This window comes from Ranitomeya variabilis, chromosome 1 (genome assembly GCF_051348905.1).
Source record: "Ranitomeya variabilis isolate aRanVar5 chromosome 1, aRanVar5.hap1, whole genome shotgun sequence".
In the NCBI taxonomy this organism is placed as follows: domain Eukaryota; kingdom Metazoa; phylum Chordata; class Amphibia; order Anura; family Dendrobatidae; genus Ranitomeya; species Ranitomeya variabilis.
In genome coordinates this window covers 770,876,322-770,902,958 of record NC_135232.1, presented here as the reverse complement: position 1 = coordinate 770,902,958, position 26,637 = coordinate 770,876,322, and the positions used below count along the sequence as shown (strand labels likewise).

Here is a 26,637-nt window from a genome sequence, read left to right as displayed (position 1 = left end):
CCAGCCTCAAGCTGCTTAGCATTTGCGATCTAACCAGAGCTGGCACATTCAGCTTAGAGTGGCCAATGACAGATTGTTCACACCAGTGCGGCTCTTTTCAAGAGGAATACAATCGTCAGGGAAAGCTTGGATCAAAACGAAAAAACCAAGTCAACGGTACCAGGGATTCCCAGCCAGTCTCCCATGCTGGTACTTGCCTAGCCTCAAGCTGCTTAGCATTTGCGATCTGACGAGGGCAGGCACATTCAGCTTAGTGTGGCCATTGACCGATTGCTTTCGCGTCTGCTAGTCTTTTCAAGATGAAAACAATCGTAAGGGAAAGCTTTGAGAAAAAAAAAATAGCAAGTCAACGGTACCGGGGATTCCCAGCCAGTCTCCCATGCCGGTACTTGCCCAGCCTCAAGCTGCTTAGCGTTTGCGATCTGACGAGGGCAGGCACATTCAGCTTAGAGTGGCCATTGACGGAAAACTAGCACCACAGCGGGTCTTTTCAAGAGATATAAAATTGTAAGGGAAAGCTTTGATAAACCCCCCCCCCCCCCAAAAAAAAAAAGAAACTTGCCCAGCCTCAAGCTGCTTAGCATTTGCGATCTGACCAGAGCTGGCACATTCAGCTTAGAGTGGCCAATGACAAATTGTGCACACCAGTGCGGCTCTTTTCAAGAGGAATACAATCGTTAGGGAAAGCTTGGATCAAAACGAAAAAACCAAGTCAACGGTACCAGGGATTCCCAGCCAGTCTCCCATGCTGGTACTTGCCTAGCCCCAAGCTGCTTAGCATTTGCGATCTGACGAGGGCAGGCACATTCAGCTTAGTGTGGCCATTGACCGATTGCTTTCGCGTCTGCTAGTCTTTTCAAGATGAAAACAATCGTAAGGGAAAGCTTTGAGAAAAACAAAATAGCAAGTCAACGGTACCGGGGATTCCCAGCCAGTCTCCCATGCCGGTACTTGCCCAGCCTCAAGCTGCTTAGCGTTTGCGATCTGACGAGGGCAGGCACATTCAGCTTAGAGTGGCCATTGACGGACAACTAGCACCACAGCGGGTCTTTTCAAGAGATATAAAATTGTAAGGGAAAGCTTTGATAAACCCCCCCCCCAAAAAAAAAAAACAAAAAAAACTTGCCCAGCCTCAAGCTGCTTAGCATTTGCGATCTAACCAGAGCTGGCACATTCAGCTTAGAGTGGCCAATGACAGATTGTTCACACCAGTGCGGCTCTTTTCAAGAGGAATACAATCGTCAGGGAAAGCTTGGATCAAAACGAAAAAACCAAGTCAACGGTACCAGGGATTCCCAGCCAGTCTCCCATGCTGGTACTTGCCTAGCCTCAAGCTGCTTAGCATTTGCGATCTGACGAGGGCAGGCACATTCAGCTTAGTGTGGCCATTGACCGATTGCTTTCGCGTCTGCTAGTCTTTTCAAGATGAAAACAATCGTAAGGGAAAGCTTTGAGAAAAACAAAATAGCAAGTCAACGGTACCGGGGATTCCCAGCCAGTCTCCCATGCCGGTACTTGCCCAGCCTCAAGCTGCTTAGCGTTTGCGATCTGACGAGGGCAGGTACATTCAGCTTAGAGTGGCCATTGACGGACAACTAGCACCACAGCGGGTCTTTTCAAGAGATATAAAATTGTAAGGGAAAGCTTTGATAAACCCCCCCCCAAAAAAAAAAAAAAAAAAAGAAAAAAGAAACTTGCCCAGCCTCAAGCTGCTTAGCATTTGCAATCTGACCAGAGCTGGCACATTCAGCTTAGAGTGGCCAATGACAAATTGTTCACACCAGTGCGGCTCTTTTCAAGAGGAATACAATCGTTAGGGAAAGCTTGGATCAAAACGAAAAAACCAAGTCAACGGTACCAGGGATTCCCAGCCAGTCTCCCATGCTGGTACTTGCCTAGCCCCAAGCTGCTTAGCATTTGCGATCTGACGAGGGCAGGCACATTCAGCTTAGTGTGGCCATTGACCGATTGCTTTCGCGTCTGCTAGTCTTTTCAAGATGAAAACAATCGTAAGGGAAAGCTTTGAGAAAAACAAAATAGCAAGTCAACGGTACCGGGGATTCCCAGCCAGTCTCCCATGCCGGTACTTGCCCAGCCTCAAGCTGCTTAGCGTTTGCGATCTGACGAGGGCAGGCACATTCAGCTTAGAGTGGCCATTGACGGACAACTAGCACCACAGCGGGTCTTTTCAAGAGATATAAAATTGTAAGGGAAAGCTTTGATAAACCCCCCCCCCAAAAAAAAAAAAAAAAAGAAACTTGCCCAGCCTCAAGCTGCTTAGCATTTGCGATCTGACCAGAGCTGGCACATTCAGCTTAGAGTGGCCAATGACAGATTGTTCACACCAGTGCGGCTCTTTTCAAGAGGAATACAATCGTCAGGGAAAGCTTGGATCAAAACGAAAAAACCAAGTCAACGGTACCAGGGATTCCCAGCCAGTCTCCCATGCTGGTACTTGCCTAGCCTCAAGCTGCTTAGCATTTGCGATCTGACGAGGGCAGGCACATTCAGCTTAGTGTGGCCATTGACCGATTGCTTTCGCGTCTGCTAGTCTTTTCAAGATGAAAACAATCGTAAGGGAAAGCTTTGAGAAAAACAAAATAGCAAGTCAACGGTACCGGGGATTCCCAGCCAGTCTCCCATGCCGGTACTTGCCCAGCCTCAAGCTGCTTAGCGTTTGCGATCTGACGAGGGCAGGCACATTCAGCTTAGAGTGGCCATTGACGGACAACTAGCACCACAGCGGGTCTTTTCAAGAGATATAAAATTGTAAGGGAAAGCTTTGATAAACCCCCCCCCCAAAAAAAAAAAAAAAAGAAAAAAGAAACTTGCCCAGCCTCAAGCTGCTTAGCATTTGCGATCTGACCAGAGCTGGCACATTCAGCTTAGAGTGGCCAATGACAAATTGTTCACACCAGTGCGGCTCTTTTCAAGAGGAATACAATCGTTAGGGAAAGCTTGGATCAAAACGAAAAAACCAAGTCAACGGTACCAGGGATTCCCAGCCAGTCTCCCATGCTGGTACTTGCCTAGCCCCAAGCTGCTTAGCATTTGCAATCTGACGAGGGCAGGCACATTCAGCTTAGTGTGGCCATTGACCGATTGCTTTCGCGTCTGCTAGTCTTTTCAAGATGAAAACAATCGTAAGGGAAAGCTTTGAGAAAAACAAAATAGCAAGTCAACGGTATCGGGGATTCCCAGCCAGTCTCCCATGCCGGTACTTGCCCAGCCTCAAGCTTGAGGCTAGGCAAGTACCAGCATGGGAGACTGGCTGGGAATCCCTGGTACCGTTGACTTGGTTTTTTCGTTTTGATCCAAGCTTTCCCTGACGATTGTATTCCTCTTGAAAAGAGCCGCACTGGTTTGAACAATCTGTCATTGGCCACTCTAAGCTGAATGTGCCAGCTCTGGTCAGATCGCAAATGCTAAGCAGCTTGAGGCTGGGCAAGTTTCTTTTTTCTTTTTTTTTTTTTTTTGGGGGGGGGGGTTTATCAAAGCTTTCCCTTACAATTTTATATCTCTTGAAAAGACCCGCTGTGGTGCTAGTTGTCCGTCAATGGCCACTCTAAGCTGAATGTGCCTGCCCTCGTCAGATCGCAAACGCTAAGCAGCTTGAGGCTGGGCAAGTACCGGCATGGGAGACTGGCTGGGAATCCCCGGTACCGTTGACTTGCTATTTTGTTTTTCTCAAAGCTTTCCCTTACGATTGTTTTCATCTTGAAAAGACTAGCAGACGCGAAAGCAATCGGTCAATGGCCACACTAAGCTGAATGTGCCTGCCCTCGTCAGATCGCAAATGCTGGTTTTTTCGTTTTGATCCAAGCTTTCCCTGACGATTGTATTCCTCTTGAAAAGAGCCGCACTGGTGTGAACAATCTGTCATTGGCCACTCTAAGCTGAATGTGCCAGCTCTGGTTAGATCGCAAATGCTAAGCAGCTTGAGGCTGGGCAAGTTTCTTTTTTTTTTTTTTTGGGGGGGGGGGTTTATCAAAGCTTTCCCTTACAATTTTATATCTCTTGAGGCATTTGCGATCTGACGAGGGCAGGCACATTCAGCTTAGTGTGGCCATTGACCGATTGCTTTCGCGTCTGCTAGTCTTTTCAAGATGAAAACAATCGTAAGGGAAAGCTTTGAGAAAAAAAAAATAGCAAGTCAACGGTATCGGGGATTCCCAGCCAGTCTCCCATGCCGGTACTTGCCCAGCCTCAAGCTGCTTAGCGTTTGCGATCTGACGAGGGCAGGCACATTCAGCTTAGAGTGGCCATTGACGGACAACTAGCACCACAGCGGGTCTTTTCAAGAGATATAAAATTGTAAGGGAAAGCTTTGATAAACCCCCCCCCCCAAAAAAAAAAAAAAGAAACTTGCCCAGCCTCAAGCTGCTTAGCATTTGCGATCTAACCAGAGCTGGCACATTCAGCTTAGAGTGGCCAATGACAGATTGTTCACACCAGTGCGGCTCTTTTCAAGAGGAATACAATCGTCAGGGAAAGCTTGGATCAAAACGAAAAAACCAAGTCAACGGTACCAGGGATTCCCAGCCAGTCTCCCATGCTGGTACTTGCCTAGCCTCAAGCTGCTTAGCATTTGCGATCTGACGAGGGCAGGCACATTCAGCTTAGTGTGGCCATTGACCGATTGCTTTCGCGTCTGCTAGTCTTTTCAAGATGAAAACAATCGTAAGGGAAAGCTTTGAGAAAAAAAAAATAGCAAGTCAACGGTACCGGGGATTCCCAGCCAGTCTCCCATGCCGGTACTTGCCCAGCCTCAAGCTGCTTAGCGTTTGCGATCTGACGAGGGCAGGCACATTCAGCTTAGAGTGGCCATTGACGGACAACTAGCACCACAGCGGGTCTTTTCAAGAGATATAAAATTGTAAGGGAAAGCTTTGATAAACCCCCCCCCCCAAAAAAAAAAAAAAAAGAAACTTGCCCAGCCTCAAGCTGCTTAGCATTTGCGATCTAACCAGAGCTGGCACATTCAGCTTAGAGTGGCCAATGACAAATTGTTCACACCAGTGCGGCTCTTTTCAAGAGGAATACAATCGTTAGGGAAAGCTTGGATCAAAACGAAAAAACCAAGTCAACGGTACCAGGGATTCCCAGCCAGTCTCCCATGCTGGTACTTGCCTAGCCCCAAGCTGCTTAGCATTTGCAATCTGACGAGGGCAGGCACATTCAGCTTAGTGTGGCCATTGACCGATTGCTTTCGCGTCTGCTAGTCTTTTCAAGATGAAAACAATCGTAAGGGAAAGCTTTGAGAAAAACAAAATAGCAAGTCAACGGTATCGGGGATTCCCAGCCAGTCTCCCATGCCGGTACTTGCCCAGCCTCAAGCTGCTTAGCGTTTGCGATCTGACGAGGGCAGGCACATTCAGCTTAGAGTGGCCATTGACGGACAACTAGCACCACAGCGGGTCTTTTCAAGAGATATAAAATTGTAAGGGAAAGCTTTGATAAACCCCCCCCCCAAAAAAAAAAAAAAAAAAAGAAAAAAGAAACTTGCCCAGCCTCAAGCTGCTTAGCATTTGCGATCTGACCAGAGCTGGCACATTCAGCTTAGAGTGGCCAATGACAGATTGTTCAAACCAGTGCGGCTCTTTTCAAGAGGAATACAATCGTCAGGGAAAGCTTGGATCAAAACGAAAAAACCAAGTCAACGGTACCAGGGATTCCCAGCCAGTCTCCCATGCTGGTACTTGCCTAGCCTCAAGCTGCTTAGCATTTGCGATCTGACGAGGGCAGGCACATTCAGCTTAGTGTGGCCATTGACCGATTGCTTTCGCGTCTGCTAGTCTTTTCAAGATGAAAACAATCGTAAGGGAAAGCTTTGAGAAAAAAAAAATAGCAAGTCAACGGTACCGGGGATTCCCAGACAGTCTCCCATGCCGGTACTTGCCCAGCCTCAAGCTGCTTAGCGTTTGCGATCTGACGAGGGCAGGCACATTCAGCTTAGAGTGGCCATTGACAGAAAACTAGCACCACAGCGGGTCTTTTCAAGAGATATAAAATTGTAAGGGAAAGCTTTGATAAACCCCCCCCCCCAAAAAAAAAAAGAAACTTGCCCAGCCTCAAGCTGCTTAGCATTTGCGATCTGACCAGAGCTGGCACATTCAGCTTAGAGTGGCCAATGACAAATTGTTCACACCAGTGCGGCTCTTTTCAAGAGGAATACAATCGTTAGGGAAAGCTTGGATCAAAACGAAAAAAATAAGTCAACGGTACCAGGGATTCCCAGCCAGTCTCCCATGCTGGTACTTGCCTAGCCCCAAGCTGCTTAGCATTTGCGATCTGACGAGGGCAGGCACATTCAGCTTAGTGTGGCCATTGACCGATTGCTTTCGCGTCTGCTAGTCTTTTCAAGATGAAAACAATCGTAAGGGAAAGCTTTGAGAAAAACAAAATAGCAAGTCAACGGTACCGGGGATTCCCAGCCAGTCTCCCATGCCGGTACTTGCCCAGCCTCAAGCTGCTTAGCGTTTGCGATCTGACGAGGGCAGGCACATTCAGCTTAGAGTGGCCATTGATGGACAACTAGCACCACAGCGGGTCTTTTCAAGAGATATAAAATTGTAAGGGAAAGCTTTGATAAACCCCCCCCCCCCCCCAAAAAAAAAAAGAAACTTGCCCAGCCTCAAGCTGCTTAGCATTTGCGATCTAACCAGAGCTGGCACATTCAGCTTAGAGTGGCCAATGACAGATTGTTCAAACCAGTGCGGCTCTTTTCAAGAGGAATACAATCGTCAGGGAAAGCTTGGATCAAAACGAAAAAACCAAGTCAACGGTACCAGGGATTCCCAGCCAGTCTCCCATGCTGGTACTTGCCTAGCCTCAAGCTGCTTAGCATTTGCGATCTGACGAGGGCAGGCACATTCAGCTTAGTGTGGCCATTGACCGATTGCTTTCGCGTCTGCTAGTCTTTTCAAGATGAAAACAATCGTAAGGGAAAGCTTTGAGAAAAACAAAATAGCAAGTCAACGGTACCGGGGATTCCCAGCCAGTCTCCCATGCCGGTACTTGCCCAGCCTCAAGCTGCTTAGCGTTTGCGATCTGACGAGGGCAGGCACATTCAGCTTAGAGTGGCCATTGACGGACAACTAGCACCACAGCGGGTCTTTTCAAGAGATATAAAATTGTAAGGGAAAGCTTTGATAAACCCCCCCCCCAAAAAAAAAAAAAAAAGAAACTTGCCCAGCCTCAAGCTGCTTAGCATTTGCGATCTAACCAGAGCTGGCACATTCAGCTTAGAGTGGCCAATGACAGATTGTTCACACCAGTGCGGCTCTTTTCAAGAGGAATACAATCGTCAGGGAAAGCTTGGATCAAAACGAAAAAACCAAGTCAACGGTACCAGGGATTCCCAGCCAGTCTCCCATGCTGGTACTTGCCTAGCCTCAAGCTGCTTAGCATTTGCGATCTGACGAGGGCAGGCACATTCAGCTTAGTGTGGCCATTGACCGATTGCTTTCGCGTCTGCTAGTCTTTTCAAGATGAAAACAATCGTAAGGGAAAGCTTTGAGAAAAACAAAATAGCAAGTCAATGGTACCGGGGATTCCCAGCCAGTCTCCCATGCCGGTACTTGCCCAGCCTCAAGCTGCTTAGCGTTTGCGATCTGACGAGGGCAGGCACATTCAGCTTAGAGTGGCCATTGACGGACAACTAGCACCACAGCGGGTCTTTTCAAGAGATAAAAAATTGTAAGGGAAAGCTTTGATAAACCCCCCCCCCCAAAAAAAAAAAAAAAAAAGAAAAAAGAAACTTGCCCAGCCTCAAGCTGCTTAGCATTTGCGATCTGACCAGAGCTGGCACATTCAGCTTAGAGTGGCCAATGACAGATTGTTCAAACCAGTGCGGCTCTTTTCAAGAGGAATACAATCGTCAGGGAAAGCTTGGATCAAAACGAAAAAACCAAGTCAACGGTACCAGGGATTCCCAGCCAGTCTCCCATGCTGGTACTTGCCTAGCCTCAAGCTGCTTAGCATTTGCGATCTGACGAGGGCAGGCACATTCAGCTTAGTGTGGCCATTGACCGATTGCTTTCGCGTCTGCTAGTCTTTTCAAGATGAAAACAATCGTAAGGGAAAGCTTTGAGAAAAAAAAAATAGCAAGTCAACGGTACCGGGGATTCCCAGCCAGTCTCCCATGCCGGTACTTGCCCAGCCTCAAGCTGCTTAGCGTTTGCGATCTGACGAGGGCAGGCACATTCAGCTTAGAGTGGCCATTGACGGACAACTAGCACCACAGCGGGTCTTTTCAAGAGATATAAAATTGTAAGGGAAAGCTTTGATAAACCCCCCCCCCCAAAAAAAAAAAAAGAAACTTGCCCAGCCTCAAGCTGCTTAGCATTTGCGATCTGACCAGAGCTGGCACATTCAGCTTAGAGTGGCCAATGACAAATTGTTCACACCAGTGCGGCTCTTTTCAAGAGGAATACAATCGTTAGGGAAAGCTTGGATCAAAATGAAAAAACCAAGTCAACGGTACCAGGGATTCCCAGCCAGTCTCCCATGCTGATACTTGCCTAGCCCCAAGCTGCTTAGCATTTGCGATCTGACGAGGGCAGGCACATTCAGCTTAGTGTGGCCATTGACCGATTGCTTTCGCGTCTGCTAGTCTTTTCAAGATGAAAACAATCGTAAGGGAAAGCTTTGAGAAAAACAAAATAGCAAGTCAACGGTACCGGGGATTCCCAGCCAGTCTCCCATGCCGGTACTTGCCCAGCCTCAAGCTGCTTAGCGTTTGCGATCTGACGAGGGCAGGCACATTCAGCTTAGAGTGGCCATTGACGGACAACTAGCACCACAGCGGGTCTTTTCAAGAGATATAAAATTGTAAGGGAAAGCTTTGATAAACCCCCCCCCCCAAAAAAAAAAAAAAAAGAAACTTGTCCAGCCTCAAGCTGCTTAGCATTTGCGATCTAACCAGAGCTGGCACATTCAGCTTAGAGTGGCCAATGACAGATTGTTCACACCAGTGCGGCTCTTTTCAAGAGGAATACAATCGTCAGGGAAAGCTTGGATCAAAACGAAAAAACCAAGTCAACGGTACCAGGGATTCCCAGCCAGTCTCCCATGCTGGTACTTGCCTAGCCTCAAGCTGCTTAGCATTTGCGATCTGACGAGGGCAGGCACATTCAGCTTAGTGTGGACATTGACCGATTGCTTTTGCGTCTGCTAGTCTTTTCAAGATGAAAACAATCGTAAGGGAAAGCTTTGAGAAAAACGAAATAGCAAGTCAACGGTACCGGGGATTCCCAGCCAGTCTCCCATGCCGGTACTTGCCCAGCCTCAAGCTGCTTAGCGTTTGCGATCTGACGAGGGCAGGCACATTCAGCTTAGAGTGGCCATTGACGGACAACTAGCACCACAGCGGGTCTTTTCAAGAGATATAAAATTGTAAGGGAAAGCTTTGATAAACCCCCCCCCCAAAAAAAAAAAAAAAAAAGAAAAAAGAAACTTGCCCAGCCTCAAGCTGCTTAGCATTTGCGATCTGACCAGAGCTGGCACATTCAGCTTAGAGTGGCCAATGACAGATTGTTCAAACCAGTGCGGCTCTTTTCAAGAGGAATACAATCGTCAGGGAAAGCTTGGATCAAAACGAAAAAACCAAGTCAACGGTACCAGGGATTCCCAGCCAGTCTCCCATGCTGGTACTTGCCTAGCCTCAAGCTGCTTAGCATTTGCGATCTGACGAGGGCAGGCACATTCAGCTTAGTGTGGCCATTGACCGATTGCTTTCGCGTCTGCTAGTCTTTTCAAGATGAAAACAATCGTAAGGGAAAGCTTTAAAAAAAAAAAAATAGCAAGTCAACGGTATCGGGGATTCCCAGCCAGTCTCCCATGCCGGTACTTGCCCAGCCTCAAGCTGCTTAGCGTTTGCGATCTGACGAGGGCAGGCACATTCAGCTTAGAGTGGCCATTGACGGACAACTAGCACCACAGCGGGTCTTTTCAAGAGATATAAAATTGTAAGGGAAAGCTTTGATAAACCCCCCCCCCCCCAAAAAAAAAAAAAGAAACTTGCCCAGCCTCAAGCTGCTTAGCATTTGCGATCTAACCAGAGCTGGCACATTCAGCTTAGAGTGGCCAATGACAGATTGTTCACACCAGTGCGGCTCTTTTCAAGAGGAATACAATCGTCAGGGAAAGCTTGGATCAAAACGAAAAAACCAAGTCAACGGTACCAGGGATTCCCAGCCAGTCTCCCATGCTGGTACTTGCCTAGCCTCAAGCTGCTTAGCATTTGCGATCTGACGAGGGCAGGCACATTCAGCTTAGTGTGGCCATTGACCGATTGCTTTCGCGTCTGCTAGTCTTTTCAAGATGAAAACAATCGTAAGGGAAAGCTTTGAGAAAAACAAAATAGCAAGTCAACGGTACCGGGGATTCCCAGCCAGTCTCCCATGCCGGTACTTGCCCAGCCTCAAGCTGCTTAGCGTTTGCGATCTGACGAGGGCAGGCACATTCAGCTTAGAGTGGCCATTGACGGACAACTAGCACCACAGCGGGTCTTTTCAAGAGATATAAAATTGTAAGGGAAAGCTTTGATAAACCCCCCCCCCAAAAAAAAAAAAAAAAAAGAAAAAAGAAACTTGCCCAGCCTCAAGCTGCTTAGCATTTGCGATCTGACCAGAGCTGGCACATTCAGCTTAGAGTGGCCAATGACAGATTGTTCAAACCAGTGCGGCTCTTTTCAAGAGGAATACAATCGTCAGGGAAAGCTTGGATCAAAACGAAAAAACCAAGTCAACGGTACCAGGGATTCCCAGCCAGTCTCCCATGCTGGTACTTGCCTAGCCTCAAGCTGCTTAGCATTTGCGATCTGACGAGGGCAGGCACATTCAGCTTAGTGTGGCCATTGACCGATTGCTTTCGCGTCTGCTAGTCTTTTCAAGATGAAAACAATCGTAAGGGAAAGCTTTGAGAAAAAAAAAAAAAAAAGTCAACGGTACCGGGGATTCCCAGCCAGTCTCCCATGCCGGTACTTGCCCAGCCTCAAGCTGCTTAGCGTTTGCGATCTGACGAGGGCAGGCACATTCAGCTTAGAGTGGCCATTGACGGAAAACTAGCACCACAGCGGGTCTTTTCAAGAGATATAAAATTGTAAGGGAAAGCTTTGATAAACCCCCCCCCCCCAAAAAAAAAAAAGAAACTTGCCCAGCCTCAAGCTGCTTAGCATTTGCAATCTGACCAGAGCTGGCACATTCAGCTTAGAGTGGCCAATGACAAATTGTTCACACCAGTGCGGCTCTTTTCAAGAGGAATACAATCGTTAGGGAAAGCTTGGATCAAAACGAAAAAACCAAGTCAACGGTACCAGGGATTCCCAGCCAGTCTCCCATGCTGGTACTTGCCTAGCCCCAAGCTGCTTAGCATTTGCAATCTGACGAGGGCAGGCACATTCAGCTTAGTGTGGCCATTGACCGATTGCTTTCGCGTCTGCTAGTCTTTTCAAGATGAAAACAATCGTAAGGGAAAGCTTTGAGAAAAACAAAATAGCAAGTCAACGGTATCGGGGATTCCCAGCCAGTCTCCCATGCCGGTACTTGCCCAGCCTCAAGCTGCTTAGCGTTTGCGATCTGACGAGGGCAGGCACATTCAGCTTAGAGTGGCCATTGACGGACAACTAGCACCACAGCGGGTCTTTTCAAGAGATATAAAATTGTAAGGGAAAGCTTTGATAAACCCCCCCCCCCCCAAAAAAAAAAAAAAAAAAGAAACTTGCCCAGCCTCAAGCTGCTTAGCATTTGCGATCTAACCAGAGCTGGCACATTCAGCTTAGAGTGGCCAATGACAGATTGTTCACACCAGTGCGGCTCTTTTCAAGAGGAATACAATCTTCAGGGAAAGCTTGGATCAAAACGAAAAAACCAAGTCAACGGTACCAGGGATTCCCAGCCAGTCTCCCATGCTGGTACTTGCCTAGCCTCAAGCTGCTTAGCATTTGCGATCTGACGAGGGCAGGCACATTCAGCTTAGTGTGGACATTGACCGATTGCTTTTGCGTCTGCTAGTCTTTTCAAGATGAAAACAATCGTAAGGGAAAGCTTTGAGAAAAACAAAATAGCAAGTCAACGGTACCGGGGATTCCCAGCCAGTCTCCCATGCCGGTACTTGCCCAGCCTCAAGCTGCTTAGCGTTTGCGATCTGACGAGGGCAGGCACATTCAGCTTAGAGTGGCCATTGACGGACAACTAGCACCACAGCGGGTCTTTTCAAGAGATATAAAATTGTAAGGGAAAGCTTTGATAAACCCCCCCCCCAAAAAAAAAGAAAAAAAAAGAAAAAAGAAACTTGCCCAGCCTCAAGCTGCTTAGCATTTGCGATCTGACCAGAGCTGGCACATTCAGCTTAGAGTGGCCAATGACAGATTGTTCAAACCAGTGCGGCTCTTTTCAAGAGGAATACAATCGTCAGGGAAAGCTTGGATCAAAACGAAAAAACCAAGTCAACGGTACCAGGGATTCCCAGCCAGTCTCCCATGCTGGTACTTGCCTAGCCTCAAGCTGCTTAGCATTTGCGATCTGACGAGGGCAGGCACATTCAGCTTAGTGTGGCCATTGACCGATTGCTTTCGCGTCTGCTAGTCTTTTCAAGATGAAAACAATCGTAAGGGAAAGCTTTGAGAAAAAAAAAATAGCAAGTCAACGGTACCGGGGATTCCCAGCCAGTCTCCCATGCCGGTACTTGCCCAGCCTCAAGCTGCTTAGCGTTTGCGATCTGACGAGGGCAGGCACATTCAGCTTAGAGTGGCCATTGACAGAAAACTAGCACCACAGCGGGTCTTTTCAAGAGATATAAAATTGTAAGGGAAAGCTTTGATAAACCCCCCCCCCCCAAAAAAAAAAAAAAAAGAAACTTGCCCAGCCTCAAGCTGCTTAGCATTTGCGATCTAACCAGAGCTGGCACATTCAGCTTAGAGTGGCCAATGACAGATTGTTCACACCAGTGCGGCTCTTTTCAAGAGGAATACAATCGTCAGGGAAAGCTTGGATCAAAACGAAAAAACCAAGTCAACGGTACCAGGGATTCCCAGCCAGTCTCCCATGCTGGTACTTGCCTAGCCTCAAGCTGCTTAGCATTTGCGATCTGACGAGGGCAGGCACATTCAGCTTAGTGTGGCCATTGACCGATTGCTTTCGCGTCTGCTAGTCTTTTCAAGATGAAAACAATCGTAAGGGAAAGCTTTGAGAAAAACAAAATAGCAAGTCAACGGTACCGGGGATTCCCAGCCAGTCTCCCATGCCGGTACTTGCCCAGCCTCAAGCTGCTTAGCGTTTGCGATCTGACGAGGGCAGGCACATTCAGCTTAGAGTGGCCATTGACGGACAACTAGCACCACAGCGGGTCTTTTCAAGAGATATAAAATTGTAAGGGAAAGCTTTGATAAACCCCCCCCCCAAAAAAAAAAAAAAAAAAAGAAAAAAGAAACTTGCCCAGCCTCAAGCTGCTTAGCATTTGCGATCTGACCAGAGCTGGCACATTCAGCTTAGAGTGGCCAATGACAGATTGTTCAAACCAGTGCGGCTCTTTTCAAGAGGAATACAATCGTCAGGGAAAGCTTGGATCAAAACGAAAAAACCAAGTCAACGGTACCAGGGATTCCCAGCCAGTCTCCCATGCTGGTACTTGCCTAGCCTCAAGCTGCTTAGCATTTGCGATCTGACGAGGGCAGGCACATTCAGCTTAGTGTGGCCATTGACCGATTGCTTTCGCGTCTGCTAGTCTTTTCAAGATGAAAACAATCGTAAGGGAAAGCTTTGAGAAAAACAAAATAGCAAGTCAACGGTACCGGGGATTCCCAGCCAGTCTCCCATGCCGGTACTTGCCCAGCCTCAAGCTGCTTAGCGTTTGCGATCTGACGAGGGCAGGCACATTCAGCTTAGAGTGGCCATTGACGGACAACTAGCACCACAGCGGGTCTTTTCAAGAGATATAAAATTGTAAGGGAAAGCTTTGATAAACCCCCCCCCCAAAAAAAAAGAAACTTGCCCAGCCTCAAGCTGCTTAGCATTTGCGATCTAACCAGAGCTGGCACATTCAGCTTAGAGTGGCCAATGACAGATTGTTCACACCAGTGCGGCTCTTTTCAAGAGGAATACAATCGTCAGGGAAAGCTTGGATCAAAACGAAAAAACCAAGTCAACGGTACCAGGGATTCCCAGCCAGTCTCCCATGCTGGTACTTGCCTAGCCTCAAGCTGCTTAGCATTTGCGATCTGACGAGGGCAGGCACATTCAGCTTAGTGTGGCCATTGACCGATTGCTTTCGCGTCTGCTAGTCTTTTCAAGATGAAAACAATCGTAAGGGAAAGCTTTGAGAAAAACAAAATAGCAAGTCAACGGTACCGGGGATTCCCAGCCAGTCTCCCATGCCGGTACTTGCCCAGCCTCAAGCTGCTTAGCGTTTGCGATCTGACGAGGGCAGGCACATTCAGCTTAGAGTGGCCATTGACGGACAACTAGCACCACAGCGGGTCTTTTCAAGAGATATAAAATTGTAAGGGAAAGCTTTGATAAACCCCCCCCCCCAAAAAAAAAAAAAAAAAAAGAAAAAAGAAACTTGCCCAGCCTCAAGCTGCTTAGCATTTGCGATCTGACCAGAGCTGGCACATTCAGCTTAGAGTGGCCAATGACAGATTGTTCAAACCAGTGCGGCTCTTTTCAAGAGGAATACAATCGTCAGGGAAAGCTTGGATCAAAACGAAAAAACCAAGTCAACGGTACCAGGGATTCCCAGCCAGTCTCCCATGCTGGTACTTGCCTAGCCTCAAGCTGCTTAGCATTTGCGATCTGACGAGGGCAGGCACATTCAGCTTAGTGTGGCCATTGACCGATTGCTTTCGCGTCTGCTAGTCTTTTCAAGATGAAAACAATCGTAAGGGAAAGCTTTGAGAAAAAAAAAATAGCAAGTCAACGGTACCGGGGATTCCCAGCCAGTCTCCCATGCCGGTACTTGCCCAGCCTCAAGCTGCTTAGCGTTTGCGATCTGACGAGGGCAGGCACATTCAGCTTAGAGTGGCCATTGACGGAAAACTAGCACCACAGCGGGTCTTTTCAAGAGATATAAAATTGTAAGGGAAAGCTTTGATAAACCCCCCCCCCCCAAAAAAAAAAAAAGTAACTTGCCCAGCCTCAAGCTGCTTAGCATTTGCGATCTGACCAGAGCTGGCACATTCAGCTTAGAGTGGCCAATGACAAATTGTTCACACCAGTGCGGCTCTTTTCAAGAGGAATACAATCGTTAGGGAAAGCTTGGATCAAAACGAAAAAACCAAGTCAACGGTACCAGGGATTCCCAGCCAGTCTCCCATGCTGGTACTTGCCTAGCCCCAAGCTGCTTAGCATTTGCGATCTGACGAGGGCAGGCACATTCAGCTTAGTGTGGCCATTGACCGATTGCTTTCGCGTCTGCTAGTCTTTTCAAGATGAAAACAATCGTAAGGGAAAGCTTTGAGAAAAACAAAATAGCAAGTCAACGGTACCGGGGATTCCCAGCCAGTCTCCCATGCCGGTACTTGCCCAGCCTCAAGCTGCTTAGCGTTTGCGATCTGACGAGGGCAGGCACATTCAGCTTAGAGTGGCCATTGACGGACAACTAGCACCACAGCGGGTCTTTTCAAGAGATATAAAATTGTAAGGGAAAGCTTTGATAAACCCCCCCCCCCCAAAAAAAAAAAAAAGAAACTTGCCCAGCCTCAAGCTGCTTAGCATTTGCGATCTAACCAGAGCTGGCACATTCAGCTTAGAGTGGCCAATGACAGATTGTTCACACCAGTGCGGCTCTTTTCAAGAGGAATACAATCGTCAGGGAAAGCTTGGATCAAAACGAAAAAACCAAGTCAACGGTACCAGGGATTCCCAGCCAGTCTCCCATGCTGGTACTTGCCTAGCCTCAAGCTGCTTAGCATTTGCGATCTGACGAGGGCAGGCACATTCAGCTTAGTGTGGCCATTGACCGATTGCTTTCGCGTCTGCTAGTCTTTTCAAGATGAAAACAATCGTAAGGGAAAGCTTTGAGAAAAACAAAATAGCAAGTCAACGGTACTGGGGATTCCCAGCCAGTCTCCCATGCCGGTACTTACCCAGCCTCAAGCTGCTTAGCGTTTGCGATCTGACGAGGGCAGGCACATTCAGCTTAGAGTGGCCATTGACGGACAACTAGCACCACAGCGGGTCTTTTCAAGAGATATAAAATTGTAAGGGAAAGCTTTGATAAACCCCCCCCCCAAAAAAAAAAAAAAAAAGAAAAAAGAAACTTGCCCAGCCTCAAGCTGCTTAGCATTTGCGATCTGACCAGAGCTGGCACATTCAGCTTAGAGTGGCCAATGACAGATTGTTCAAACCAGTGCGGCTCTTTTCAAGAGGAATACAATCGTCAGGGAAAGCTTGGATCAAAACGAAAAAACCAAGTCAACGGTACCAGGAATTCCCAGCCAGTCTCCCATGCTGGTACTTGCCTAGCCTCAAGCTGCTTAGCATTTGCGATCTGACGAGGGCAGGCACATTCAGCTTAGTGTGGCCATTGACCGATTGCTTTCGCGTCTGCTAGTCTTTTCAAGATGAAAACAATCGTAAGGGAAAGCTTTGAGAAAAAAAAAATAGCAAGTCAACGGTACCGGGGATTCCCAGCCAGTCTCCCATGCCGGTACTTGCCCAGCCTCAAGCTGCTTAGCGTTTGCGATCTGACGAGGGCAGGCACATTCAGCTTAGAGTGGCCATTGACGGACAACTAGCACCACAGCGGGTCTTTTCAAGAGATATAAAATTGTAAGGGAAAGCTTTGATAAACCCCCCCCCCCAAAAAAAAAAAAAGAAACTTGCCCAGCCTCAAGCTGCTTAGCATTTGCGATCTGACCAGAGCTGGCACATTCAGCTTAGAGTGGCCAATGACAAATTGTTCACACCAGTGCGGCTCTATTCAAGAGGAATACAATCGTTAGGGAAAGCTTGGATCAAAACGAAAAAACCAAGTCAACGGTACCAGGGATTCCCAGCCAGTCTCCCATGCTGGTACTTGCCTAGCCCCAAGCTGCTTAGCATTTGCGATCTGACGAGGGCAGGCACATTCAGCTTAGTGTGGCCATTGACCGATTGCTTTCGCGTCTGCTAGTCTTTTCAAGATGAAAACAATCGTAAGGGAAAGCTTTGAGAAAAACAAAATAGCAAGTCAACGGTACCGGGGATTCCCAGCCAGTCTCCCATGCCGGTACTTGCCCAGCCTCAAGCTGCTTAGCGTTTGCGATCTGACGAGGGCAGGCACATTCAGCTTAGAGTGGCCATTGACGGACAACTAGCACCACAGCGGGTCTTTTCAAGAGATATAAAATTGTAAGGGAAAGCTTTGATAAACCCCCCCCCCCCCAAAAAAAAAAAAGAAACTTGCCCAGCCTCAAGCTGCTTAGCATTTGCGATCTAACCAGAGCTGGCACATTCAGCTTAGAGTGGCCAATGACAGATTGTTCACACCAGTGCGGCTCTTTTCAAGAGGAATACAATCGTCAGGGAAAGCTTGGATCAAAACGAAAAAACCAAGTCAATGGTACCAGGGATTCCCAGCCAGTCTCCCATGCTGGTACTTGCCTAGCCTCAAGCTGCTTAGCATTTGCGATCTGACGAGGGCAGGCACATTCAGCTTAGTGTGGCCATTGACCGATTGCTTTCGCGTCTGCTAGTCTTTTCAAGATGAAAACAATCGTAAGGGAAAGCTTTGAGAAAAACAAAATAGCAAGTCAACGGTACCGGGGATTCCCAGCCAGTCTCCCATGCCGGTACTTGCCCAGCCTCAAGCTGCTTAGCGTTTGCGATCTGACGAGGGCAGGCACATTCAGCTTAGAGTGGCCATTGACGGACAACTAGCACCACAGCGGGTCTTTTCAAGAGATATAAAATTGTAAGGGAAAGCTTTGATAAACCCCCCCCCCAAAAAAAAAAAAAAAAAAGAAAAAAGAAACTTGCCCAGCCTCAAGCTGCTTAGCATTTGCGATCTGACCAGAGCTGGCACATTCAGCTTAGAGTGGCCAATGACAGATTGTTCAAACCAGTGCGGCTCTTTTCAAGAGGAATACAATCGTCAGGGAAAGCTTGGATCAAAACGAAAAAACCAAGTCAACGGTACCAGGGATTCCCAGCCAGTCTCCCATGCTGGTACTTGCCTAGCCTCAAGCTGCTTAGCATTTGCGATCTGACGAGGGCAGGCACATTCAGCTTAGTGTGGCCATTGACCGATTGCTTTCGCGTCTGCTAGTCTTTTCAAGATGAAAACAATCGTAAGGGAAAGCTTTGAGAAAAAAAAAATAGCAAGTCAACGGTACCGGGGATTCCCAGCCAGTCTCCCATGCCGGTACTTGCCCAGCCTCAAGCTGCTTAGCGTTTGCGATCTGACGAGGGCAGGCACATTCAGCTTAGAGTGGCCATTGACGGAAAACTAGCACCACAGCGGGTCTTTTCAAGAGATATAAAATTGTAAGGGAAAGCTTTGATAAACCCCCCCCCCCAAAAAAAAAAAAAGAAACTTGCCCAGCCTCAAGCTGCTTAGCATTTGCGATCTGACCAGAGCTGGCACATTCAGCTTAGAGTGGCCAATGACAAATTGTTCACACCAGTGCGGCTCTTTTCAAGAGGAATACAATCGTTAGGGAAAGCTTGGATCAAAACGAAAAAAACAAGTCAACGGTACCAGGGATTCCCAGCCAGTCTCCCATGCTGGTACTTGCCTAGCCCCAAGCTGCTTAGCATTTGCGATCTGACGAGGGCAGGCACATTCAGCTTAGTGTGGCCATTGACCGATTGCTTTCGCGTCTGCTAGTCTTTTCAAGATGAAAACAATCGTAAGGGAAAGCTTTGAGAAAAACAAAATAGCAAGTCAACGGTACCGGGGATTCCCAGCCAGTCTCCCATGCCGGTACTTGCCCAGCCTCAAGCTGCTTAGCGTTTGCGATCTGACGAGGGCAGGCACATTCAGCTTAGAGTGGCCATTGATGGACAACTAGCACCACAGCGGGTCTTTTCAAGAGATATAAAATTGTAAGGGAAAGCTTTGATAAACCCCCCCCCCCCAAAAAAAAAAAAAAGAAACTTGCCCAGCCTCAAGCTGCTTAGCATTTGCGATCTAACCAGAGCTGGCACATTCAGCTTAGAGTGGCCAATGACAGATTGTTCACACCAGTGCGGCTCTTTTCAAGAGGAATACAATCGTCAGGGAAAGCTTGGATCAAAACGAAAAAACCAAGTCAACGGTACCAGGGATTCCCAGCCAGTCTCCCATGCTGGTACTTGCCTAGCCTCAAGCTGCTTAGCATTTGCGATCTGACGAGGGCAGGCACATTCAGCTTAGTGTGGCCATTGACCGATTGCTTTCGCGTCTGCTAGTCTTTTCAAGATGAAAACAATCGTAAGGGAAAGCTTTGAGAAAAACAAAATAGCAAGTCAACGGTACCGGGGATTCCCAGCCAGTCTCCCATGCCGGTACTTGCCCAGCCTCAAGCTGCTTAGCGTTTGCGATCTGACGAGGGCAGGCACATTAAGCTTAGAGTGGCCATTGACGGACAACTAGCACCACAGCGGGTCTTTTCAAGAGATATAAAATTGTAAGGGAAAGCTTTGATAAACCCCCCCCCCAAAAAAAAAAAAAAAAAAGAAAAAAGAAACTTGCCCAGCCTCAAGCTGCTTAGCATTTGCGATCTGACCAGAGCTGGCACATTCAGCTTAGAGTGGCCAATGACAGATTGTTCAAACCAGTGCGGCTCTTTTCAAGAGGAATACAATCGTCAGGGAAAGCTTGGATCAAAACGAAAAAACCAAGTCAACGGTACCAGGGATTCCCAGCCAGTCTCCCATGCTGGTACTTGCCTAGCCTCAAGCTGCTTAGCATTTGCGATCTGACGAGGGCAGGCACATTCAGCTTAGTGTGGCCATTGACCGATTGCTTTCGCGTCTGCTAGTCTTTTCAAGATGAAAACAATCGTAAGGGAAAGCTTTGAGAAAAAAAAAATAGCAAGTCAACGGTACCGGGGATTCCCAGCCAGTCTCCCATGCCGGTACTTGCCCAGCCTCAAGCTGCTTAGCGTTTGCGATCTGACGAGGGCAGGCACATTCAGCTTAGAGTGGCCATTGACAGAAAACTAGCACCACAGCGGGTCTTTTCAAGAGATATAAAATTGTAAGGGAAAGCTTTGATAAACCCCCCCCCCCCCAAAAAAAAAAAAAGAAACTTGCCCAGCCTCAAGCTGCTTAGCATTTGCGATCTGACCAGAGCTGGCACATTCAGCTTAGAGTGGCCAATGACAAATTGTTCACACCAGTGCGGCTCTTTTCAAGAGGAATACAATCGTTAGGGAAAGCTTGGATCAAAACGAAAAAAACAAGTCAACGGTACCAGGGATTCCCAGCCAGTCTCCCATGCTGGTACTTGCCTAGCCCCAAGCTGCTTAGCATTTGCGATCTGACGAGGGCAGGCACATTCAGCTTAGTGTGGCCATTGACCGATTGCTTTCGCGTCTGCTAGTCTTTTCAAGATGGAAACAATCGTAAGGGAAAGCTTTGAGAAAAACAAAATAGCAAGTCAACGGTACCGGGGATTCCCAGCCAGTCTCCCATGCCGGTACTTGCCCAGCCTCAAGCTGCTTAGCGTTTGCGATCTGACGAGGGCAGGCACATTCAGCTTAGTGTGGCCATTGACCGATTGCTTTCGCGTCTGCTAGTCTTTTCAAGATGAAAACAATCGTAAGGGAAAGCTTTGAGAAAAACAAAATAGCAAGTCAACGGTACCGGGGATTCCCAGCCAGTCTCCCATGCCGGTACTTGCCCAGCCTCAAGCTGCTTAGCGTTTGCGATCTGACGAGGGCAGGCACATTCAGCTTAGAGTGGCCATTGATGGACAACTAGCACCACAGCGGGTCTTTTCAAGAGATATAAAATTGTAAGGGAAAGCTTTGATAAACCCCCCCCCCCCAAAAAAAAAAAAAAAAAGAAACTTGCCCAGCCTCAAGCTGCTTAGCATTTGCGATCTAACCAGAGCTGGCACATTCAGCTTAGAGTGGCCAATGACAGATTGTTCACACCAGTGCGGCTCTTTTCAAGAGGAATACAATCGTCAGGGAAAGCTTGGATCAAAACGAAAAAACCAAGTCAACGGTACCAGGGATTCCCAGCCAGTCTCCCATGCTGGTACTTGCCTAGCCTCAAGCTGCTTAGCATTTGCGATCTGACGAGGGCAGGCACATTCAGCTTAGTGTGGCCATTGATCGATTGCTTTCGCGTCTGCTAGTCTTTTCAAGATGAAAACAATCGTAAGGGAAAGCTTTGAGAAAAACAAAATAGCAAGTCAACGGTACCGGGGATTCCCAGCCAGTCTCCCATGCCGGTACTTGCCCAGCCTCAAGCTGCTTAGCGTTTGCGATCTGACGAGGGCAGGCACATTCAGCTTAGAGTGGCCATTGACGGACAACTAGCACCACAGCGGGTCTTTTCAAGAGATATAAAATTGTAAGGGAAAGCTTTGATAAACCCCCCCCCCAAAAAAAAAAAAAAAAAAGAAAAAAGAAACTTGCCCAGCCTCAAGCTGCTTAGCATTTGCGATCTGACCAGAGCTGGCACATTCAGCTTAGAGTGGCCAATGACAGATTGTTCAAACCAGTGCGGCTCTTTTCAAGAGGAATACAATCGTCAGGGAAAGCTTGGATCAAAACGAAAAAACCAAGTCAACGGTACCAGGGATTCCCAGCCAGTCTCCCATGCTGGTACTTGCCTAGCCTCAAGCTGCTTAGCATTTGCGATCTGACGAGGGTAGGCACATTCAGCTTAGTGTGGCCATTGACTGATTGCTTTCGCGTCTGCTAGTCTTTTCAAGATGAAAACAATCGTAAGGGAAAGCTTTGAGAAAAAAAAAATAGCAAGTCAACGGTATCGGGGATTCCCAGCCAGTCTCCCATGCCGGTACTTGCCCAGCCTCAAGCTGCTTAGCGTTTGCGATCTGACGAGGGCAGGCACATTCAGCTTAGAGTGGCCATTGACGGACAACTAGCACCACAGCGGGTCTTTTCAAGAGATATAAAATTGTAAGGGAAAGCTTTGATAAACCCCCCCCCCCAAAAAAAAAAAAAGAAACTTGCCCAGCCTCAAGCTGCTTAGCATTTGCGATCTGACCAGAGCTGGCACATTCAGCTTAGAGTGGCCAATGACAAATTGTTCACACCAGTGCGGCTCTTTTCAAGAGGAATACAATCGTTAGGGAAAGCTTGGATCAAAACGAAAAAACCAAGTCAACGGTACCAGGGATTCCCAGCCAGTCTCCCATGCTGGTACTTGCCTAGCCCCAAGCTGCTTAGCATTTGCGATCTGACGAGGGCAGGCACATTCAGCTTCGTGTGGCCATTGACCGATTGCTTTCGCGTCTGCTAGTCTTTTCAAGATGAAAACAATCGTAAGGGAAAGCTTTGAGAAAAACAAAATAGCAAGTCAACGGTACCGGGGATTCCCAGCCAGTCTCCCATGCCGGTACTTGCCCAGCCTCAAGCTGCTTAGCGTTTGCGATCTGACGAGGGCAGGCACATTCAGCTTAGAGTGGCCATTGATGGACAACTAGCACCACAGCGGGTCTTTTCAAGAGATATAAAATTGTAAGGGAAAGCTTTGATAAACCCCCCCCCCAAAAAAAAAAAAAAAAAAGAAACTTGTCCAGCCTCAAGCTGCTTAGCATTTGCGATCTAACCAGAGCTGGCACATTCAGCTTAGAGTGGCCAATGACAGATTGTTCACACCAGTGCGGCTCTTTTCAAGAGGAATACAATCGTCAGGGAAAGCTTGGATCAAAACGAAAAAACCAAGTCAACGGTACCAGGGATTCCCAGCCAGTCTCCCATGCTGGTACTTGCCTAGCCTCAAGCTGCTTAGCATTTGCGATCTGACGAGGGCAGGCACATTCAGCTTAGTGTGGACATTGACCGATTGCTTTTGCGTCTGCTAGTCTTTTCAAGATGAAAACAATCGTAAGGGAAAGCTTTGAGAAAAACAAAATAGCAAGTCAACGGTACCGGGGATTCCCAGCCAGTCTCCCATGCCGGTACTTGCCCAGCCTCAAGCTGCTTAGCGTTTGCGATCTGACGAGGGCAGGCACATTCAGCTTAGAGTGGCCATTGACGGACAACTAGCACCACAGCGGGTCTTTTCAAGAGATATAAAATTGTAAGGGAAAGCTTTGATAAACCCCCCCCCCCCAAAAAAAAAAAAAAAAGAAACTTGCCCAGCCTCAAGCTGCTTAGCATTTGCGATCTAACCAGAGCTGGCACATTCAGCTTAGAGTGGCCAATGACAAATTGTTCACACCAGTGCGGCTCTTTTCAAGAGGAAAACAATCGTCAGGGAAAGCTTGGATCAAAACGAAAAAACCAAGTCAACGGTACCAAGGATTCCAAGCCAGTCTCCCATGCTGGTACTTGCCTAGCCTCAAGCTGCTTAGCATTTGCGATCTGACGAGGGCAGGCACATTCAGCTTAGTGTGGCCATTGACCGATTGCTTTCGCGTCTGCTAGTCTTTTCAAGATGAAAACAATCGTAAGGGAAAGCTTTGAGAAAAACAAAATAGCAAGTCAACGGTACCGGGGATTCCCAGCCAGTCTCCCATGCCGGTACTTGCCCAGCCTCAAGCTGCTTAGCGTTTGCGATCTGACGAGGGCAGGCACATTCAGCTTAGAGTGGCCATTGACGGACAACTAGCACCACAGCGGGTCTTTTCAAGAGATATAAAATTGTAAGGGAAAGCTTTGATAAACCCCCCCCCCAAAAAAAAAAAAAAAAAAGAAAAAAGAAACTTGCCCAGCCTCAAGCTGCTTAGCATTTGCGATCTGACCAGAGCTGGCACATTCAGCTTAGAGTGGCCAATGACAGATTGTTCAAACCAGTGCGGCTCTTTTCAAGAGGAATACAATCGTCAGGGAAAGCTTGGATCAAAACGAAAAAACCAAGTCAACGGTACCAGGGATTCCCAGCCAGTCTCCCATGCTGGTGCTTGCCTAGCCTCAAGCTGCTTAGCATTTGCGATCTGACGAGGGCAGGCACATTCAGCTTAGTGTGGCCATTGACCGATTGCTTTCGCGTCTGCTAGTCTTTTCAAGATGAAAACAATCGTAAGGGAAAGCTTTGAGAAAAAAAAAATAGCAAGTCAACGGTATCGGGGATTCCCAGCCAGTCTCCCATGCCGGTACTTGCCCAGCCTCAAGCTGCTTAGCGTTTGCGATCTGACGAGGGCAGGCACATTCAGCTTAGAGTGGCCATTGACGGACAACTAGCACCACAGCGGGTCTTTTCAAGAGATATAAAATTGTAAGGGAAAGCTTTGATAAACCCCCCCCCCAAAAAAAAAAAAAAGAAACTTGCCCAGCCTCAAGCTGCTTAGCATTTGCGATCTGACCAGAGCTGGCACATTCAGCTTAGAGTGGCCAATGACAAATTGTTCACACCAGTGCGGCTCTTTTCAAGAGGAATACAATCGTTAGGGAAAGCTTGGATCAAAACGAAAAAACCAAGTCAACGGTACCAGGGATTCCCAGCCAGTCTCCCATGCTGGTACTTGCCTAGCCCCAAGCTGCTTAGCATTTGCGATCTGACGAGGGCAGGCACATTCAGCTTCGTGTGGCCATTGACCGATTGCTTTCGCGTCTGCTAGTCTTTTCAAGATGAAAACAATCGTAAGGGAAAGCTTTGAGAAAAACAAAATAGCAAGTCAACGGTACCGGGGATTCCCAGCCAGTCTCCCATGCCGGTACTTGCCCAGCCTCAAGCTGCTTAGCGTTTGCGATCTGACGAGGGCAGGCACATTCAGCTTAGAGTGGCCATTGACGGACAACTAGCACCACAGCGGGTCTTTTCAAGAGATATAAAATTGTAAGGGAAAGCTTTGATAAACCCCCCCCCCCAAAAAAAAAAAAAAGAAACTTGCCCAGCCTCAAGCTGCTTAGCATTTGCGATCTAACCAGAGCTGGCACATTCAGCTTAGAGTGGCCAATGACAGATTGTTCACACCAGTGCGGCTCTTTTCAAGAGGAATACAATCGTCAGGGAAAGCTTGGATCAAAACGAAAAAACCAAGTCAACGGTACCAGGGATTCCCAGCCAGTCTCCCATGCTGGTACTTGCCTAGCCTCAAGCTGCTTAGCATTTGCGATCTGACGAGGGCAGGCACATTCAGCTTAGTGTGGACATTGACCGATTGCTTTCGCGTCTGCTAGTCTTTTCAAGATGAAAACAATCGTAAGGGAAAGCTTTGAGAAAAACAAAATAGCAAGTCAACGGTACCGGGGATTCCCAGCCAGTCTCCCATGCCGGTACTTGCCCAGCCTCAAGCTGCTTAGCGTTTGTGATCTGACGAGGGCAGGCACATTCAGCTTAGAGTGGCCATTGACGGACAACTAGCACCACAGCGGGTCTTTTCAAGAGATATAAAATTGTAAGGGAAAGCTTTGATAAACCCCCCCCCCAAAAAAAAAAAAAAAAAAGAAAAAAGAAACTTGCCCAGCCTCAAGCTGCTTAGCATTTGCGATCTGACCAGAGCTGGCACATTCAGCTTAGAGTGGCCAATGACAGATTGTTCAAACCAGTGCGGCTCTTTTCAAGAGGAATACAATCGTCAGGGAAAGCTTGGATCAAAACGAAAAAACCAAGTCAACGGTACCAGGGATTCCCAGCCAGGCTCCCATGCTGGTACTTGCCTAGCCTCAAGCTGCTTAGCATTTGCGATCTGACGAGGGCAGGCACATTCAGCTTAGTGTGGCCATTGACCGATTACTTTCGCGTCTGCTAGTCTTTTCAAGATGAAAACAATCGTAAGGGAAAGCTTTGAGAAAAAAAAAATAGCAAGTCAACGGTATCGGGGATTCCCAGCCAGTCTCCCATGCCGGTACTTGCCCAGCCTCAAGCTGCTTAGCGTTTGCGATCTGACGAGGGCAGGCACATTCAGCTTAGAGTGGCCATTGACGGACAACTAGCACCACAGCGGGTCTTTTCAAGAGATATAAAATTGTAAGGGAAAGCTTTGATAACCCCCCCCCCCCAAAAAAAAAAAAAAGAAACTTGCCCAGCCTCAAGCTGCTTAGCATTTGCGATCTAACCAGAGCTGGCACATTCAGCTTAGAGTGGCCAATGACAAATTGTTCACACCAGTGCGGCTCTTTTCAAGAGGAATACAATCGTTAGGGAAAGCTTGGATCAAAACGAAAAACCAAGTCAACGGTACCAGGGATTCCCAGCCAGTCTCCCATGCTGGTACTTGCCTAGCCCCAAGCTGCTTAGCATTTGCGATCTGACGAGGGCAGGCACATTCAGCTTAGTGTGGCCATTGACCGATTGCTTTCGCGTCTGCTAGTCTTTTCAAGATGAAAACAATCGTAAGGGAAAGCTTTGAGAAAAACAAAATAGCAAGTCAACGGTACCGGGGATTCCCAGCCAGTCTCCCATGCCGGTACTTGCCCAGCCTCAAGCTGCTTAGCGTTTGCGATCTGACGAGGGCAGGCACATTCAGCTTAGAGTGGCCATTGACGGACAACTAGCACCACAGCGGGTCTTTTCAAGAGATATAAAATTGTAAGGGAAAGCTTTGATAAACCCCCCCCCCCCAAAAAAAAAAAAAAAAGAAACTTGCCCA

The 26,637-nt window shown here is 47.9% G+C and overlaps 78 pseudogenes; 1 reads left to right on the top strand and 77 right to left on the bottom strand.

Annotated features, from left to right (window-relative positions):
• Nucleotides 1-148: 148 nt before the first annotated feature.
• Nucleotides 149-267, bottom strand: LOC143796845 (5S ribosomal RNA; annotated as a pseudogene).
• A 77-nt stretch (nt 268-344) lies between these two features.
• Nucleotides 345-463, bottom strand: LOC143799702 (5S ribosomal RNA; annotated as a pseudogene).
• Nucleotides 464-710: 247 nt separating this feature from the next.
• Nucleotides 711-829, bottom strand: LOC143798180 (5S ribosomal RNA; annotated as a pseudogene).
• Nucleotides 830-906: 77 nt separating this feature from the next.
• On the bottom strand, nt 907-1,025 carry LOC143799699 (5S ribosomal RNA; annotated as a pseudogene).
• A 249-nt stretch (nt 1,026-1,274) lies between these two features.
• On the bottom strand, nt 1,275-1,393 carry LOC143796833 (5S ribosomal RNA; annotated as a pseudogene).
• A 77-nt stretch (nt 1,394-1,470) lies between these two features.
• Nucleotides 1,471-1,589, bottom strand: LOC143798503 (5S ribosomal RNA; annotated as a pseudogene).
• Nucleotides 1,590-1,846: 257 nt separating this feature from the next.
• Nucleotides 1,847-1,965, bottom strand: LOC143798179 (5S ribosomal RNA; annotated as a pseudogene).
• A 77-nt stretch (nt 1,966-2,042) lies between these two features.
• LOC143799697 (5S ribosomal RNA) lies at nt 2,043-2,161 on the bottom strand (annotated as a pseudogene).
• Nucleotides 2,162-2,410: 249 nt separating this feature from the next.
• Nucleotides 2,411-2,529, bottom strand: LOC143796822 (5S ribosomal RNA; annotated as a pseudogene).
• A 77-nt stretch (nt 2,530-2,606) lies between these two features.
• On the bottom strand, nt 2,607-2,725 carry LOC143799696 (5S ribosomal RNA; annotated as a pseudogene).
• A 255-nt stretch (nt 2,726-2,980) lies between these two features.
• LOC143800553 (5S ribosomal RNA) lies at nt 2,981-3,099 on the bottom strand (annotated as a pseudogene).
• A 453-nt stretch (nt 3,100-3,552) lies between these two features.
• On the top strand, nt 3,553-3,671 carry LOC143799695 (5S ribosomal RNA; annotated as a pseudogene).
• Nucleotides 3,672-4,517: 846 nt separating this feature from the next.
• Nucleotides 4,518-4,636, bottom strand: LOC143796811 (5S ribosomal RNA; annotated as a pseudogene).
• A 77-nt stretch (nt 4,637-4,713) lies between these two features.
• LOC143799694 (5S ribosomal RNA) lies at nt 4,714-4,832 on the bottom strand (annotated as a pseudogene).
• A 249-nt stretch (nt 4,833-5,081) lies between these two features.
• On the bottom strand, nt 5,082-5,200 carry LOC143800552 (5S ribosomal RNA; annotated as a pseudogene).
• A 454-nt stretch (nt 5,201-5,654) lies between these two features.
• On the bottom strand, nt 5,655-5,773 carry LOC143796799 (5S ribosomal RNA; annotated as a pseudogene).
• A 77-nt stretch (nt 5,774-5,850) lies between these two features.
• LOC143798519 (5S ribosomal RNA) lies at nt 5,851-5,969 on the bottom strand (annotated as a pseudogene).
• Nucleotides 5,970-6,213: 244 nt separating this feature from the next.
• On the bottom strand, nt 6,214-6,332 carry LOC143798178 (5S ribosomal RNA; annotated as a pseudogene).
• Nucleotides 6,333-6,776: 444 nt separating this feature from the next.
• LOC143796787 (5S ribosomal RNA) lies at nt 6,777-6,895 on the bottom strand (annotated as a pseudogene).
• A 77-nt stretch (nt 6,896-6,972) lies between these two features.
• Nucleotides 6,973-7,091, bottom strand: LOC143799693 (5S ribosomal RNA; annotated as a pseudogene).
• A 248-nt stretch (nt 7,092-7,339) lies between these two features.
• On the bottom strand, nt 7,340-7,458 carry LOC143796775 (5S ribosomal RNA; annotated as a pseudogene).
• Nucleotides 7,459-7,535: 77 nt separating this feature from the next.
• On the bottom strand, nt 7,536-7,654 carry LOC143800346 (5S ribosomal RNA; annotated as a pseudogene).
• A 258-nt stretch (nt 7,655-7,912) lies between these two features.
• On the bottom strand, nt 7,913-8,031 carry LOC143796764 (5S ribosomal RNA; annotated as a pseudogene).
• A 77-nt stretch (nt 8,032-8,108) lies between these two features.
• Nucleotides 8,109-8,227, bottom strand: LOC143799692 (5S ribosomal RNA; annotated as a pseudogene).
• A 246-nt stretch (nt 8,228-8,473) lies between these two features.
• LOC143800431 (5S ribosomal RNA) lies at nt 8,474-8,592 on the bottom strand (annotated as a pseudogene).
• Nucleotides 8,593-8,669: 77 nt separating this feature from the next.
• LOC143799691 (5S ribosomal RNA) lies at nt 8,670-8,788 on the bottom strand (annotated as a pseudogene).
• A 249-nt stretch (nt 8,789-9,037) lies between these two features.
• Nucleotides 9,038-9,156, bottom strand: LOC143800438 (5S ribosomal RNA; annotated as a pseudogene).
• Nucleotides 9,157-9,233: 77 nt separating this feature from the next.
• On the bottom strand, nt 9,234-9,352 carry LOC143799690 (5S ribosomal RNA; annotated as a pseudogene).
• Nucleotides 9,353-9,609: 257 nt separating this feature from the next.
• LOC143796753 (5S ribosomal RNA) lies at nt 9,610-9,728 on the bottom strand (annotated as a pseudogene).
• Nucleotides 9,729-10,172: 444 nt separating this feature from the next.
• LOC143796741 (5S ribosomal RNA) lies at nt 10,173-10,291 on the bottom strand (annotated as a pseudogene).
• A 77-nt stretch (nt 10,292-10,368) lies between these two features.
• On the bottom strand, nt 10,369-10,487 carry LOC143799689 (5S ribosomal RNA; annotated as a pseudogene).
• A 257-nt stretch (nt 10,488-10,744) lies between these two features.
• LOC143796729 (5S ribosomal RNA) lies at nt 10,745-10,863 on the bottom strand (annotated as a pseudogene).
• Nucleotides 10,864-10,940: 77 nt separating this feature from the next.
• Nucleotides 10,941-11,059, bottom strand: LOC143799688 (5S ribosomal RNA; annotated as a pseudogene).
• A 246-nt stretch (nt 11,060-11,305) lies between these two features.
• LOC143800550 (5S ribosomal RNA) lies at nt 11,306-11,424 on the bottom strand (annotated as a pseudogene).
• Nucleotides 11,425-11,873: 449 nt separating this feature from the next.
• LOC143800437 (5S ribosomal RNA) lies at nt 11,874-11,992 on the bottom strand (annotated as a pseudogene).
• A 77-nt stretch (nt 11,993-12,069) lies between these two features.
• Nucleotides 12,070-12,188, bottom strand: LOC143799686 (5S ribosomal RNA; annotated as a pseudogene).
• A 258-nt stretch (nt 12,189-12,446) lies between these two features.
• Nucleotides 12,447-12,565, bottom strand: LOC143796718 (5S ribosomal RNA; annotated as a pseudogene).
• Nucleotides 12,566-12,642: 77 nt separating this feature from the next.
• LOC143799685 (5S ribosomal RNA) lies at nt 12,643-12,761 on the bottom strand (annotated as a pseudogene).
• A 250-nt stretch (nt 12,762-13,011) lies between these two features.
• On the bottom strand, nt 13,012-13,130 carry LOC143796706 (5S ribosomal RNA; annotated as a pseudogene).
• A 77-nt stretch (nt 13,131-13,207) lies between these two features.
• Nucleotides 13,208-13,326, bottom strand: LOC143799683 (5S ribosomal RNA; annotated as a pseudogene).
• Nucleotides 13,327-13,584: 258 nt separating this feature from the next.
• On the bottom strand, nt 13,585-13,703 carry LOC143796694 (5S ribosomal RNA; annotated as a pseudogene).
• A 77-nt stretch (nt 13,704-13,780) lies between these two features.
• Nucleotides 13,781-13,899, bottom strand: LOC143799682 (5S ribosomal RNA; annotated as a pseudogene).
• Nucleotides 13,900-14,140: 241 nt separating this feature from the next.
• On the bottom strand, nt 14,141-14,259 carry LOC143796683 (5S ribosomal RNA; annotated as a pseudogene).
• Nucleotides 14,260-14,336: 77 nt separating this feature from the next.
• On the bottom strand, nt 14,337-14,455 carry LOC143799681 (5S ribosomal RNA; annotated as a pseudogene).
• A 259-nt stretch (nt 14,456-14,714) lies between these two features.
• Nucleotides 14,715-14,833, bottom strand: LOC143796672 (5S ribosomal RNA; annotated as a pseudogene).
• Nucleotides 14,834-14,910: 77 nt separating this feature from the next.
• On the bottom strand, nt 14,911-15,029 carry LOC143799679 (5S ribosomal RNA; annotated as a pseudogene).
• Nucleotides 15,030-15,276: 247 nt separating this feature from the next.
• On the bottom strand, nt 15,277-15,395 carry LOC143798177 (5S ribosomal RNA; annotated as a pseudogene).
• Nucleotides 15,396-15,472: 77 nt separating this feature from the next.
• Nucleotides 15,473-15,591, bottom strand: LOC143799678 (5S ribosomal RNA; annotated as a pseudogene).
• Nucleotides 15,592-15,839: 248 nt separating this feature from the next.
• On the bottom strand, nt 15,840-15,958 carry LOC143796660 (5S ribosomal RNA; annotated as a pseudogene).
• Nucleotides 15,959-16,035: 77 nt separating this feature from the next.
• Nucleotides 16,036-16,154, bottom strand: LOC143798464 (5S ribosomal RNA; annotated as a pseudogene).
• Nucleotides 16,155-16,410: 256 nt separating this feature from the next.
• Nucleotides 16,411-16,529, bottom strand: LOC143794804 (5S ribosomal RNA; annotated as a pseudogene).
• Nucleotides 16,530-16,606: 77 nt separating this feature from the next.
• LOC143799677 (5S ribosomal RNA) lies at nt 16,607-16,725 on the bottom strand (annotated as a pseudogene).
• Nucleotides 16,726-16,971: 246 nt separating this feature from the next.
• LOC143798175 (5S ribosomal RNA) lies at nt 16,972-17,090 on the bottom strand (annotated as a pseudogene).
• A 77-nt stretch (nt 17,091-17,167) lies between these two features.
• On the bottom strand, nt 17,168-17,286 carry LOC143799676 (5S ribosomal RNA; annotated as a pseudogene).
• Nucleotides 17,287-17,533: 247 nt separating this feature from the next.
• Nucleotides 17,534-17,652, bottom strand: LOC143797941 (5S ribosomal RNA; annotated as a pseudogene).
• A 77-nt stretch (nt 17,653-17,729) lies between these two features.
• LOC143799675 (5S ribosomal RNA) lies at nt 17,730-17,848 on the bottom strand (annotated as a pseudogene).
• A 257-nt stretch (nt 17,849-18,105) lies between these two features.
• On the bottom strand, nt 18,106-18,224 carry LOC143796648 (5S ribosomal RNA; annotated as a pseudogene).
• Nucleotides 18,225-18,301: 77 nt separating this feature from the next.
• Nucleotides 18,302-18,420, bottom strand: LOC143799673 (5S ribosomal RNA; annotated as a pseudogene).
• A 246-nt stretch (nt 18,421-18,666) lies between these two features.
• On the bottom strand, nt 18,667-18,785 carry LOC143798174 (5S ribosomal RNA; annotated as a pseudogene).
• Nucleotides 18,786-19,229: 444 nt separating this feature from the next.
• Nucleotides 19,230-19,348, bottom strand: LOC143796636 (5S ribosomal RNA; annotated as a pseudogene).
• A 453-nt stretch (nt 19,349-19,801) lies between these two features.
• Nucleotides 19,802-19,920, bottom strand: LOC143796625 (5S ribosomal RNA; annotated as a pseudogene).
• Nucleotides 19,921-19,997: 77 nt separating this feature from the next.
• Nucleotides 19,998-20,116, bottom strand: LOC143799672 (5S ribosomal RNA; annotated as a pseudogene).
• Nucleotides 20,117-20,364: 248 nt separating this feature from the next.
• Nucleotides 20,365-20,483, bottom strand: LOC143798173 (5S ribosomal RNA; annotated as a pseudogene).
• Nucleotides 20,484-20,560: 77 nt separating this feature from the next.
• Nucleotides 20,561-20,679, bottom strand: LOC143798023 (5S ribosomal RNA; annotated as a pseudogene).
• Nucleotides 20,680-21,126: 447 nt separating this feature from the next.
• On the bottom strand, nt 21,127-21,245 carry LOC143798675 (5S ribosomal RNA; annotated as a pseudogene).
• Nucleotides 21,246-21,322: 77 nt separating this feature from the next.
• On the bottom strand, nt 21,323-21,441 carry LOC143799671 (5S ribosomal RNA; annotated as a pseudogene).
• A 257-nt stretch (nt 21,442-21,698) lies between these two features.
• Nucleotides 21,699-21,817, bottom strand: LOC143800711 (5S ribosomal RNA; annotated as a pseudogene).
• A 442-nt stretch (nt 21,818-22,259) lies between these two features.
• Nucleotides 22,260-22,378, bottom strand: LOC143798899 (5S ribosomal RNA; annotated as a pseudogene).
• A 446-nt stretch (nt 22,379-22,824) lies between these two features.
• On the bottom strand, nt 22,825-22,943 carry LOC143800436 (5S ribosomal RNA; annotated as a pseudogene).
• A 77-nt stretch (nt 22,944-23,020) lies between these two features.
• On the bottom strand, nt 23,021-23,139 carry LOC143799670 (5S ribosomal RNA; annotated as a pseudogene).
• Nucleotides 23,140-23,389: 250 nt separating this feature from the next.
• Nucleotides 23,390-23,508, bottom strand: LOC143800765 (5S ribosomal RNA; annotated as a pseudogene).
• A 77-nt stretch (nt 23,509-23,585) lies between these two features.
• Nucleotides 23,586-23,704, bottom strand: LOC143799669 (5S ribosomal RNA; annotated as a pseudogene).
• Nucleotides 23,705-24,522: 818 nt separating this feature from the next.
• LOC143798898 (5S ribosomal RNA) lies at nt 24,523-24,641 on the bottom strand (annotated as a pseudogene).
• A 77-nt stretch (nt 24,642-24,718) lies between these two features.
• LOC143799668 (5S ribosomal RNA) lies at nt 24,719-24,837 on the bottom strand (annotated as a pseudogene).
• Nucleotides 24,838-25,084: 247 nt separating this feature from the next.
• Nucleotides 25,085-25,203, bottom strand: LOC143800435 (5S ribosomal RNA; annotated as a pseudogene).
• A 453-nt stretch (nt 25,204-25,656) lies between these two features.
• LOC143798721 (5S ribosomal RNA) lies at nt 25,657-25,775 on the bottom strand (annotated as a pseudogene).
• A 442-nt stretch (nt 25,776-26,217) lies between these two features.
• LOC143798171 (5S ribosomal RNA) lies at nt 26,218-26,336 on the bottom strand (annotated as a pseudogene).
• A 77-nt stretch (nt 26,337-26,413) lies between these two features.
• On the bottom strand, nt 26,414-26,532 carry LOC143799667 (5S ribosomal RNA; annotated as a pseudogene).
• Between the last annotated feature and the right edge of the window lie 105 nt (nt 26,533-26,637).